This window comes from Sphaerodactylus townsendi, linkage group LG05 (genome assembly GCF_021028975.2).
Source record: "Sphaerodactylus townsendi isolate TG3544 linkage group LG05, MPM_Stown_v2.3, whole genome shotgun sequence".
NCBI lineage: Eukaryota > Metazoa > Chordata > Lepidosauria > Squamata > Sphaerodactylidae > Sphaerodactylus > Sphaerodactylus townsendi.
The window spans coordinates 67337245-67351317 of record NC_059429.1 but is presented as its reverse complement, the minus strand read 5'-3'; the positions used below and the strand labels follow the sequence as shown (position 1 = coordinate 67351317).

General features: G+C 38.9%; 1 protein-coding gene across 2 annotated transcripts in view; it reads right to left on the bottom strand.

Moving 5' to 3' along the window:
• RAB3B (RAB3B, member RAS oncogene family) overlaps window positions 1-14073 on the bottom strand; it is a 69582-nt gene that overhangs the window by 33623 nt on the left and 21886 nt on the right. The window lies entirely within an intron of this gene.

The following is a 14073-nucleotide window of genomic DNA, read 5'->3' as shown; positions in this document are numbered from 1 at the left end:
GGCCTCTAGTTCACATACCGTATCAATAGTGGCAGGGAGGGATTGGCGGAGGGTCAGGACTTTGTGTGTGAAGTAGTTCGCAAAAGCCTCACAGCCTAATGCCAAATCAGTCTCTTTTGGACCTATCGAAGAGGTCGTCAACGTCCGAATTACACGAAACACATCTTCCTCCTTATATGTTACCACTTTAGTAAGAGTTGTTTGGTTGCCCAAGTGTGAAGTGTCCCATGGACATCACTAGTAGCCACTCTCCATAAATGACCACCTTTAGGGTGACAGTCCCATGATTATGAAACAACCTCTCACTTTCAATACTTTGGAGGCAGTTGAAGACAGTTTTCTTTAGGACTGCATTTGATTAATTTACTAGCTAGTCATCAGACCCTCGTACCATCTAAGTCTTCCTTGGGTGGGATGGGGATGGGAGGGGAAAAGTCACCATCAGTTGCTGTTATAAATTTGTTAAATTGTAAATTTTAATTCATTGTTTTATGCTGATTTTATTGAGATATATATGCTTGATGTATGCCTGAGCCTTTTGGGGGAGGGCGGTCTAAAAATGTAATAAACAAATACATGTTAAATTTTGAGGGCTATATGTATTCCATGTATTCAATTTTATATATTGTATCTATACTATAAGAAGCCTTCAATTCCATAAGGTAGAAATGTGCCTAATAAATATTGTAAATAAATAAATAACCACAGCACCAGTATCCTCATCCAGAGTTTTTAAGATTGAAAAGCAGTAAAGTTAACTCTTTCCTAAACTCCACCTGGACACATACAAGTTTACCTCATTGCCCTCCAGCTTCAGAAGCGGACAAAACAAATACCCAATTAAACAAAACACTCCACACTGTGTCACAGAGAGAAACACATCTTACTGTGACATGACTCTGTCACAGATGCCAGCCATAGATAAGGGTGAAATATTAGGAGCTAGAGCTACCAGACCACTGCCAAAAAGCCCAGAAAACCCGTAACAGGGACATTCTGTCATACAACTAGGAGATTCCATATTAGCCTTGGCTAATATCAAATGACAGACTTATCTTCCACAAATCTTCCAAAATCTCTTTTAAATTCCTGTTAGCCTTTGGCCATCACTACATCTCATGGCAATGAGTTCCACAAGTCAACTTTCTCTTTTTGTAGTAGTACATTGTAACACCCGTTATTTCAATACATCACCAATTACATCCATTGGGTGAGACTAATGTGAGAATAATCAAGTAGTTGTGTATTTTTAAAAATTGGGGTGTGAGGGCAATATGTCTGCGACATCTGTCACTCCATTGATCACGAGGGTTGATTCGGCTGATCTGGCTGGCTAGACAGATGTCCCCTACTTCCCCTCACCCCTCCATGTGTATCCCTGTGTGCTCAGTGGAAGAGGACTGCCATCCCAGATAGACAGAGTGTACCGTTCTTTGGTCAAGGGTTTACAATAGCTGCCTTCTGCTAGAGCCTCCAAACAAAAGTGGTGTATTTTTAAATATTGTCTGAAAAGGCTTAAATCCAATTCCTACAGACAATTACTCCTGTTTAAGTACACTGAAAACAATAGGTTTAGAGTGAATTAACTATATAAGTTTGTACTTTTGGAACGCTTCAAAAACTTGTTTGTATAAACAAACATTAATATAATGTACCTAAATGGAGGTGCAACAGAACTAAAAGCTAAAGGAAGGAAGAGTATACCTTATCAATGATGCTAAAGCTAATTTACTCTGCATTGATCCAAAGGATACCATTGTACTGCTAAGTTATTTAATATAATGAGTTTGACCACCCACAATATCCTAGGATATCATGTTCATGTTTACCCAACTTTAATTTTAATTAAGTAACAGGCTTGCTGAGATAAACTTTTCTATCACAGGAAATGTGTTGTAAAACATGAGCCACTTTTGCAGCTGTGCTCACTTTATACTGGAGTGTCCTGATTTTAACTAAAATATTATTACCATCTTTCAGCTAGGAAGATGTACTGTTCTGAAAAATAAATGGTTAAAAAAAAGAATAGCAGGAAGTAGACAGAAAATAAAGCAAGCAGCAGAAATCAATACTAAGCTGGGCAAATATTGCATGTTCATCATATCCCCAGTTCCTTTTTCATTAACACTGAAATGCTAACCCTAGAAAGTGATTAAGCACATAATTAACTAGAAAATTAATCTCTCCTCAGATAACCACACTGGCTTTCCGTCCTTTTCTCAGTTAGCACAGATGTCCAGTTCTCATCTTTAAACTTCTCTATATCCTTTCCCCATCCCACCTTTCTGTCCCAAATTCCAGTCCGAAACACTCACAGCTCCAACTCTTAACACTCACACTAACCCAAATCCTCCTTCCCTCCCCAAAATGACTCATTCTGCTACGTTGCCCTGATGGCTGGAACTCCATCTCAGAACACCATCTTTTCAATTCCTTCTTCTGTGGGTGAGCTCCAGAGCCCTCATCCCTAACTAAAAAGTCTAACAGCCCAATCCTAGCCATGCTTATTTAGGTTTTCATCTAATATTTCCTTTTCACATGACAAGAGAAAAGTAACCTCTGCTCAGGGAAAATCTGATTTGTATCATGTTCGAGCCTTGTGTAAGATAAGAGAAATAAAACCCAAATCCACTGCCTCAAGAGGTTGCACACGTTTTCCCACAAGTGTGAGCATGAGAATTGTTATAGAAGCTATCTATTTTAGCACTATGAAACCTCACATAATACCCTGAATAATAGCACCAGCTGGGTTTTTTCCCCACTTGTGGTTCTTTGGATTCAACCCAAGATCCACTGAATTAATGGGCTTTATTCCCAAGTAAATATGCATACCATTGCAGCTTCACAAATACACTCATCAGTATTTTTTATTCCCACCTCTCTTCTCCTTCCTGTGCCTTTATTATCTCCCACACAGTCATCATTTATGCCATTGCAACCCACTGTAAGGCCCAGACTTCTATTACTCTCTAAGGCGCTATGGATAAAGACAGTGCTACATAAAATACAGATAATAAAAATACTGAATTGACAAATGATAGATGGAATCCAGAAAGAAACAACAAAATGTTACAGTACACTGAATAACACATTTTGAAAAAAAAGTTATACAGATGTTTTCAGGTATACAAAATAGAGGAGCATGGGTAATGAATATGATAGGATCAGTGGTGGGATTCAAACATTTTAACAACAGGTTCCGATGGTGATGGGATTCAAATAATGACTGTTAAAAAGTATTAAAATATATTTTAATATCACTTTTTAATTTTAAGTATTAAAATATTAATACTTAATAAAAATATTTTAAGTATTAAAAAGTGAAATTTTAAATTTTAACAACAAGTTCTACAGAATCTTCAGAACCCTTTGAATCCCATCTCTGGATAGGATGATAGATACAGTCTGTAATTATGTTAATGATACAAAAATTGGAAGAAAATGTATTATCACTTGTCTTCCATTGTAGAGTCCCTTGGGGATGGGGCGGTATACAAATCTAATCAATCAATCAATCAATCAATAAAGGGAAGACACAGACCTTGTCTCCTGACAAATGTCAGCTAGTTTGATGGAAATTTTTGGGTATATGAACCCATCTGGTTCCAATAATGGAATACTTTTTTTTATTTGAAGAGAGGAGGCCTGGGTTCAAATCCTAATCAGGCACAAACATCTCTAAGTAGTCCCTGACAAGCTTCAACCTCTTAAAATAACCTCTCCCACAGAACTATGATGATTAACAACTCCACAGATGGCATTCTGACAAAAAAGGATAAAATGGAAAATTATCTTTAAAAAAATGGAAAATAATCTTTTAAAAAATCAATAGCAAATTTATAAGGGTGTTTCTATACTTGTAAAAAAACCAGTAATGACATTTTAGTTCCTGGTTTAAAAAATAAGAGTAACATTCTTTGTGATGGAGTAAGTGTATAAGAATATTTTGGTGCTGTGTTTAGGTATTTGAGACTGCCATAGCTTGTGCATCTGTGGCTGGTATCTATGAACATTCTCTAGATGTCCGTTTTAAGCCACCAGATGCAGGCTAAACGTCAGAGATGCCACAGAATGTTGCTAGCAACATACTATCGAGCCATTAAATTCTAGCCCTTTATTGAAAACCCTACACAGCACCCAAGTGATTCCGGCCGTGAAAGCCTTTGACAATACATTGTATAAGAATAATTCATGTATTTATGATGTGAATGATTTTGTAGATGCAACAACACACATGCATATGCGCACTCACACACAAGTTAATACAGGAGTCTTCATCACAGATGAAACTGGCAATAACCAACATGCTTTTACTGTGGGCATTTCATTCCAAGGTTATTTCATTCCAAAACAAATTTCTGGCTCTGGCAGGCTGGCAGTAACTTCAAAAATGCCAGCTAATAATTTGATACAATGATCTCTGCTTGACTTACAACAAGCATCCTAGAAATAGCACTAATGAATGTGTAATCAACCATATTTATCATAATGAAGCTTCAGTGGTATCTGATCTTTCCTACAGCATCAGAAAATGGACTTATAGCCTGAAAGTCCCAAATGTCAAGCTTCATAGGGAAAGAGTCCAGGGTGTTAAAAAGATGGAGGAAAACTGGATGTTGTAGATTGTCCAACTGTGTGACCGAGGTCTGGTAGATTTTGCTCCTATCTTTTTGCCCACATCTATGGCTGGCATCTTCAGAGGCATGTCATGTTAAGATGTGTTTCTCTCTGTGACACAGTTTAGAGTGATTGTGTGGTGGGGTATATATTTTGTCCATCTCCCAAGGGGATGAAGCACATTTGCATGTGTCTGGATGGAGTTCATTCACAATCACATTTGCAATCACATCACAGATGGATGAAAACCCGCTCCCTGTCCTAGTCAAATAGAATTCAAAGCACAAACCAGAAACAAGCTAGGCTATTAGGTGATCTATTGGTGGTGCTGTCTGCCCCCATATCTGAGCTCAACTCAGTGGTCCCCTCTCCTGCTCTACTGCTGGCAGGGTGGCTAGGAGTGTAGCCCAGGGTGCCCTCAACAGCATGGCTGGGCTGTCAGAAGAAGCCAGCCCCTGCAGGTGAACAGCAAAGATCCCTGGTTCAGTACATTTTCCTTGTCATCTTCCCATGCCCCTTCTGAGGTAAGTACACCTTTGTTCCATGTGGGCCAAGGGACTCCTTGAAATCTTTGCAGGAGTATTTTCTTTATTTCTGTCTGTAAATACTATTCACCTGTCAATAGAACTTTGGTGAAGCTTACCTTAAACAACTAACAGAGCTGTTATTATGAGCTGTTCAAGTATCTCACCTTATGTAAAGTTTATCTTTCTGAATTGCCAGCATCATTGTTAATAACAGAAACAAATATAATGAGAAATATTTGTTTAGAACAAATGGAAGAAAAATTATAGATTTTATAGATTGCAAAGTCATAAGTAGGCACCTCAATCATAAAATCAATGAACTAACTAATGGGGTGGGTGGGTCTGCATTTAATGACTGGTCTTGTGTCCATTACCACATGATGACCAGAGAGATCCCCATTTATTCATATTTCTTTCTATAAAGGTACAAACACATCTATTTTTGCATTATCTTACCCTACCCTTCAGTACTGCAAAAGATTGCTGAGAGTAAACTATTTGTTGCGTTTAACAAAAGCAGGGGCAATTATGCACAATGCGCTTGCAGCGTGAGGGTGTGAATGTCTGTCACAGCAAGATTTCTTGTATGGTCCTGTTTCCTCAAGTCCTGCTTTCCATTCTCTCCACAGCAAGCAAGACCACCTTTGGCATGACTTTTCATTTGCTTCGCCACCAGAGCGGGGAGATTTGCCAGGGGCATAGTTTTGCCACAGAGATCTCCCCATGGCCACCCTTCCCTCTCTCTCACACCACTTTGCACATGTTCCCCTGTGCCCCCCTTCCATGTTGCCAGCTGCTTCAAGTAACAGAAAAGAAGCTCACTCACTCAACACCAACCTCTAATTCTTTTGATATTTTGAGATATCAATATAAAGAGAGCTTGGAAATAACGATCCTCTGTTCTCTGGCGGCAGCAGTACCAGCAGCAAGAAATGTTGTGTGGAGGGGAGGGATGGAGAAGAGAATATCTGCTCTAGGACCATCCCCTTCTTTAGCAGCCTGTGGTTCAGGGAATTGTTTTGCCTCTTTCATTTGGGGGGCGGGGGGGAGGATTACGTTTGGAACAGTAAGATTGACATAAGTGCAGCTTAAAGGGCTGAGGCAGCAGTTTGGACTACCAGATGTAATGAGATATGTGTCACTTGATGGACAGAGTTAAGACCAGGCCTGGAGAACTCTTTGCAGAAAAACTCTGGGAAAGGAGGGAGTGCCTCCTCACATGTAAACACAGAAATGCGAGGAAAACTCTCTGCAAGTCCACTGAGCACAGAAGAGTCCCGAGGTAAATGTTCAATGCATAATGGGCCCAGATGTCTGGAAATTTGGGCCACAGTCTTCCTTCAGGTGTCCTATGGGAGCTGTTTGCCACCAATGGTGCTGAATATTCACAGCAGAGCTAGCCTGAATGACACTCTTTTGAGTCTTATTTATTTTTAGCAGAAGTACAGAGGTTTACAACATGAAATAACAGCACTCAACCAGTCAGAAAGGATTGTGACTTGTTCCCTTCTAAGGCTGGTCTGTTGAAGAAAAGCAAAGCTGGAGTCTGTAAACTGTTGGACTGACAATTGTTATGTTCTTCTCATTTCCTCAGACAGTGGGAAGCTCCACAGACAATGCTATATTTATTTTATTTGAGAGACTTATTTGAGAGTGTCACTATAAGTATGCAAATAGAACACAGAGTCCCATATAACAAGCTGTGTAATCTTCTCCTCCCCACGGTTGCACCCTCAGTTTCAATCCAGATAGAAACTTCCCTCTCTCACATGCTCTTTCTCTCCCCCCCCCCCTTGCAGGATAGAGGGGCATCTTCTTCAAGCTTATTTTAAATACTGGAGAGGGACTCCGAGCTAGCAGATGACAATTTCCTGTCATTCATGCCTACTAATTAAAATATCAACAGGTCATCCTGGATTATTAGGCAGCAATTAACCTAACACAGGAATGGTCAGATATAATTAATTATTTCTAGGTTGACCGGGGAGGGGTATGTTATTAATAAATAGGGTTGTTGTTTTTTATTTCTCATTTTATTTCTTCTGGATCCACCACCCCCATCCCCAGTCATTTATTGTTGAAGTCTGATATATTCCATAGTTTCTTTTTTGTAATGTATCAGTACTAAATATTTTACTTGATCTCAAAATTTAAATTTGGGTTCTATTGTTCTTGCAGTTACATAGATATCCCACCTTTCTTCCACCACAGCGCTCATGGAAGCGTACACTGGATTTCCAGAAGATCTCCTACTAAGGCCCTGACCCAGTGGTGGGATTCAGCAGGTTCGCACCTCTCAGGACCTATTATATTATATTATATTTTTATTTATTTATTAGATCTTTATACCGCCCTATCCCCGAGGGGCTCTGGGGATATATATACATATATATACATTTGGAACATCAAGAACATTTTCTCAGTTACTGGAAAATATAAAATAGTTGCATAAATCCCTCATCCCTTTCCTTCAACAGTATGAAACTCTCAAACTGACATTTTTCTGTGCTGTTTAAACAAAAATTTAATAAATGCAAATGCTTAGAGAATTTATTTAAGGAATTAATCTGAGCTCTAGAGAGTTATAATTCTGACTAGATTGAAGAGTACATTTCTTTTGGAAGATAATTTTTAATAGAAATGTTTCTTCAGGGGAAAAATTGACAATATGTAAAGCCTATGCAAGCTACCGAGAAAGTCAATGAAATATTTTCATAAACTTCAAGTGTACATACAAAGACCAGTGAAATTAGATCTGAAAATCCTCCGAACTGCCTTATGCAATAAAAAAGATTGTTTATGAGAGGATATTGTTTGGGTCTGTTTTTCCTCCTACTTGCCAGCATACGTACTTTGGATAACGCTGTCTTTTGCAAACGTTCTCCAGTGTATCAATGAATAAATGAAATGCAAACAGTGGGTTGGATCCAGAGTAATGTTTCCTTGGAATAGGGATCTCCAACACAGAGTGTGATACTCAAGTCTCCCTTCACCCTTCTGCGGCCCTCTGAAATCCTATTCCACCTCTCCCACCTTTGGATCTTTACAGAAATTTTTTCTGGGTCTCTGCCACTGACTAGCACCACTTCTGCTGACTCCAGATCTCTGGTGGCTCCTTTGGCACAGGAGTGGGGGGCTTCAACTTCCTTCGGAGTGAGTTTATTTATTTGTTTATACAAACATGTCTACTATACTACTGTGGCTGCTCATTCCCAGCCATACAAAGAAACACCTTTCCTGTTTTATACTCTCAACAACCCAAGTAAGACTGAGTCAGTAATTGGTCCAAGGTCATCCAACAGTCTTCATGGCAGAATGTGGATTTGAACCAGACTGCCTTGGTCCTAGTCTGACATTCTAACAATTTCACTACATGGACTGATGAGGGTAGATTATTTTATAAACTTTGATTTAGTAAGCTTGATTGTTTAGATTATATGACATGAGAAGAATAAGAGTCAATGTCTTTTTAATTTTACTGTTCATAAAAATTATGAATTTAATCGTAATAGTTAAATATGTTTACTCTTTCCACTCTGGTGAGACAGCGAGTAGTTGATTGTTGTAACAGTGAGCTCTGCTTCATGCTTTCCCTTTTGGTCCATCAATTAATCTCTTTGACTGTAACAATCTTGACCTTTATCATTCATCTTTTTTGATGGATTGATTGAGAGCCTGTTTCCCTTTGCATTTCAGTCTACATTCTCCCAGTGGTCTAAGAAAAGACAACAGGACCCTTATCTGATCTTTATTTGCTATGAAAAGCACCTTAGCATTACCACAAATGCAGGTTTCATTTTGTAGTGGTGAATCCCTGTCAATTGTGGTCTGTTTATCTGATAAGATGTCAGCATGGCTGAAAAACTAAAATATGAATAGAGGTTTCAGAGTTTCAGAGTTTCTAGTTCCACAAAAAAATATGTGGCAAGTACAGTTTTTGGCATTATGCTAGTGATTTTGACTTGATGTTGCAGTCTAGCTGAAAAGACAAACAATATGGGGTTTGGTCAAAAAGTCTGACATGAGCAACAGCATATCTTAAAGCCTACTTATAATCCACAAGATATATAATGCACTTAGCTCTAGAACTAAAATTAATGTAATTTGCACAACAGCAATGCTCGGTGGAGACTTCTTTAAGTCAACACATGCACTTTTTAGCAAAGTAATGATATTCATACCATGGTAGTCAATAAATGGATAACATTACTTGTAGCAATTGTTCAGGTTGTTCAATATTGCACTAACTGTCAGAACCTCCTTTGACCAGACAATTGAAACACTTGTTGATGAACAAAGATTTCTTCATTGCAGGCAAGATAAGTCCCGTACAGTACCAAGAAGTCTCTGCCGGTCCAGTAGAGACTTTGATAATATAAAGTAACCAGCAAAACCCTTTTCCCCACCCACCGTTCAATTCACCAGCTGCAACTACAGACCGAGGTATGTGGTCTTCACTAGCTAGCAGAGGAGATAAGACGCCAAGAAGCAGCAGAATAACACTTTCACATAACAGATTCACACAGACCAGAGCTCCCTTCCCCCAACATCCAGGCCAACCCGACACTCACAGCATGGTCGTTTGCCACCAAAAATACAAAACCTGAGCCAATATGAGTCACGCCATCTGATTGATTAACCATATATCAATTAAAGGAAGTCAAATCAAACAAGCATTTTCCAGTTCTCCCTTTGGTCTTGATGAAACTACCCAAATACTTAACTGTAAAGCATCAGTGGAAGGAGATGAGTGCTTGTTTTGTAAAATGAAAATGAAATACTAGCAGTATTAAAACAAAACACAGATGCATTCCTTATCCCTATTAATACAGCAACAAAACCCAAACATTCAGCAGAACTACTCCAGTTTGGAGCAGGAGTTAATCTTCAAGATAAAGATGTACAAGTGTGGAAAATGGGGAATAGTGGTTTGGGAAATAGTGTGGGGGATAGATCAAGAGGAAGAACAACTATTCCCTGTCCAAGTTTGTGAAGAAAAGAGACAGGTGAAGAATGAATCCAGTGTGTGTTGAGAGTCTCTGTTGCAGTTCAGTTGGTCTTCAAGACTCTCATTACTGGATCTAAAGCCAGGCTAGTACTACTGTTTTTGGCCATAGCATAAAATGGTTTATTTTTTAGGAAACAAAAGATTACAACAGAGGAGTAATCAAGAGGAAAATGAAGAACTGACTAAAGGGCACCAGGAAGGCAACATAAAGGGAAGTTTTTGATTGACTTATAATTCAGAATTACAAAACTGGAGATATTAAAGTGAGTGATGAGCTTTGAGAGCTTTGGGGACACTGGGAAGATTTGAATTGGATGTTCCAGACTGTTACAGGCAATTCACATTTGAATTGTTTTAATGATTAGTGATTGTGTATCAAGTAAAAGTCTTCTGGCCTGATATGGTTTAATTGCTGTCATCCTGTTGGCATGTCCTGATTTTTCCCAAAAATGCTTCCTTGGAAGCATTTGCTGTGGTTGTTGTCCCAGAATCCTTTCCTGTTTTCACCACTGCAAAGTTCTCTGTGAGACACAAAACATGGCAGTTGCACTCCATGTTCTGCATGTGCCTCATGGGGACACTGGCAGTATATCCATTCGGTTTGGGAGGGAGGTATGCAAATAAAGGGGGGCTGGCAACATCTGGTTTCACATCCTGCGGTAGCTATTTTGTAGCTGTGCCCACCACCCTGTGTCAGAATTCCAAAGGTGCCTGCAGCTCAAAAGGGTTGGGACCCCTGCTATTTATGATGGTAACAGTTCTGGTTTCTGAAAATGGGAGCAAATGGCTCAGTCATGACTCATGACTCTGACTGGGATTAGACAGTATGAGAAGTGTAACATGCAAACCAAGAGGTCATCATGAAAAAATTGATTTCAATTGTTCTGAAATGTATTTCAGTATTACAGATGTTGCTATGGCAAAGATCAGTGTGCGTGGTATATTGTTCTCATAAGTGAAGGTTTCATTCAAGACAAGAAAAGAGTTGAAAGGCATGTCTAAATAAGATAAATCCATTAGGGAACTTCACTTTTGTTACAGATGTGTCAGTTTGGATACACTTGGTATAATCACACTCCATATTTCCCTGACATGGTAGTAGTTGTGCATCTCTGTTAGAGCTTAACTTAGTAAATTTTAGTACATGAGGCTGCCTTAGTGATGCCTGGTCAGACTGGCAGAAAGTCTGCATGGTCTCAGTAGAAATATTTTATCTCACCAGCTACCTGACCCTATTTGTTAGAGGGAATTGTCGGGGATTTTGGGACTTCCTGCATGCAAAGCAGATATTTTTCCACTGAGCCATGGGCCTCTCCTTAAAATTTTGTTTCAAAGTAGTTTTTAATGGGGACTATTTCACAGCTGCACTGGAAACTCAAAGCAGATTATCATTTTTCCTCCAAATAGGCATAATTGTTCCATTTTGAATCCAATTTTTTCAGTCTTCTAGTATGCAGCTATACAAACAATTACCAAAGTTCTATTTTTATCTATTTGAAAGGAGGAGGAGAAACATCTTTGGTTAGTTATCACTATTTCATTACTAGATTAAGTGGCAGGATCACTAGATTAAGTGGCAGGATGGTAAAATGAGGCACCTAAGTGGGTTTTTTAAAAATCCACTTACAATTTTGCTTGTAAGCATCTGCAGCCAAATTAATTGGGGGGGGGGGAGAGAATAAAAAGAGAGAAACGGTCATTCAATCAATTAGTGGTTGTCAAGTTTCAATTTGCTTGAATTATTTCCCCGAAATAGGATGATGCTATGTATTTCTGCTTACAGCTGTGCATGATTGCACTGGAATGATATCTCTATCATTCATCAAAACTATTAACATCCTCCAGGAGTCTGATTCAGAAAACACAAAGTAAAACCAGGTATTAAAAAATATTATTCACACATAACTATACTTAAATCTAGAACGTTTTTCTTTTTTCTACTTAAATCCAAAACTTGTATTTTGATAGGTTATTCAATTAAAGATCTCAAAGAGAATGAAAAAAAAGACTAAAGAAAAATAGCTTTATATCCAACATGTGAAGCAGTCATAATAGAGTCCAGGTAAAAAGGCGGTATTCCTGAAGATCAGCTGTTCAGGGGAATGTGGGGGAGGATCTCTCAACCTCAACCCTCTTGCCAGTTTTCTATTAAGCCTCCACACATACACCCTTGGCAGCTGGACTAGGAAATAAAGGTCCATTCCACACAGAACATTTAAAATGTCTTACAGACATTTTTAAAAGAACCGTTTTGGCTTTTTCCTCCCAAACAGCATGGAAAAATAAAGCGTTTCAGGCCAAAATGGGTTTTTTTTTCCTCCTGCCTGCCTTCTGAAGCTTATCAGTTTCATATTTTTTTTTGCGCCTGCCATTTCTCCATGTCACTGGTCATTTGCTGAAAGTTTCCAATAGAGGTGTCCTCTGCTTGCAGCTCATCCACCCATGATTTCACTGTATAAAGTACATGAATCAAATTAGTTTGGACTGGCAATCCTCCACACATGTTGTTTTCCCTTTTTTGTTTTCAATGAGACATCTATGACAACTCAGTAGGAGAATCTGCAATATGTGCATATTTCGAGTGGGGCGACCTGCACAGAACGGTGGCTGGATTCTCCCTGACAGTGGATGGTGCGGAACCTAAAGTGAGCGTGTGGAAGGGAGGAGAATAAAGCGTATCTTGCTTGTTGTGTTTGCACAGGAGCACTTTTGAAAATTCTGGGTTGAGGGGAATAAAACAGGCCAAACTTGCTTTGGGAATGGGACCTGTGTGAAGTTCCCTCCCCCAAACGGTCATATAATGTCCCATACCCATTATATTTGGCCTGTGCAGAATCCACCATAGTCAGATTAACACAATATGTCTAACTTTTAATATTTACAAGGTTCTTTTTTCTATTCCTGAGTCTTTGTTCTTAATGCCAAGACTAAACAGACACTTTATTTAGGTAACCCATTTTTCTTCCCAGTCTGAACCCAGTGGCCCACATCTTTCTCCTTTCCTCATAACAACAACCCTGTGTGGTAGGTTATTCAGAGAGAGAGAGAGAGAGAGAGAGAGAGATATCCTTGGGAACAGAAAGCATGGGGGTGGGAGGATGGTGGTGATGCAACCCTGTATCTCCTAGATCTTAAACTAACAGTTCATCCACTACACCACACTGACTTGCTAAATGCGTAGGATCTAGTTTTGTTTCTCAGTATGACATATGCATTCCTGTCCTTTTCTTGACTTCATTCACTTTGATTCCTTATATTATTTTTTTTTTAATCCTTTGGTTGCTAGGCAGCCTAAGTCTACAGAAATTTTGTTGCAATCTGCTATAGGTCCTGCTAAGTTACCCTTTTGATTTAAAAAAAATGAGAATACACCTTTATCTGCTGATCAGTAATTAACATCTTTGAGAGTTCAAAACTGAGTGTTAAAAGTCTTCTGGTTGGAAGACAAAGCAAGATTAAACAGCAGCTTCTTAAATATATTGGTTAGATACAAAGGTTCACACAAAGGCATTTGTGCAGCCTGACTTTCCCCCCTCTTTCTTCAACTGACACTCCCCCCCCCCCGCCACATCATAAACCATTGTAAAAATTCCCTTACATTTTGAAAGCAGTTTTCTCTGTGTCAGAGGGAGTGCTACTAACTGATGCTGAAAAATGACTAATGCCCTCTTGGACTCAGATACTCTGTTTCAGGATCTTTGGGTCTTGCCTATAATTGCAAAGATTAATTATAAAAGCTTTTAAAATGTAAATGTTACACAAAGTGCCACACTTCTATAAGCAGTGCTTAGAAACACTTAAAAAGATGATAAAACTGATCCAATGAGGTAAAATGACTGAAATCAATCAGTTCAGAAAGAGTTAGATCCAAAGGCTGAATGATCTATGAGCAGAATGTACTACTCATATATGGAGGAATCT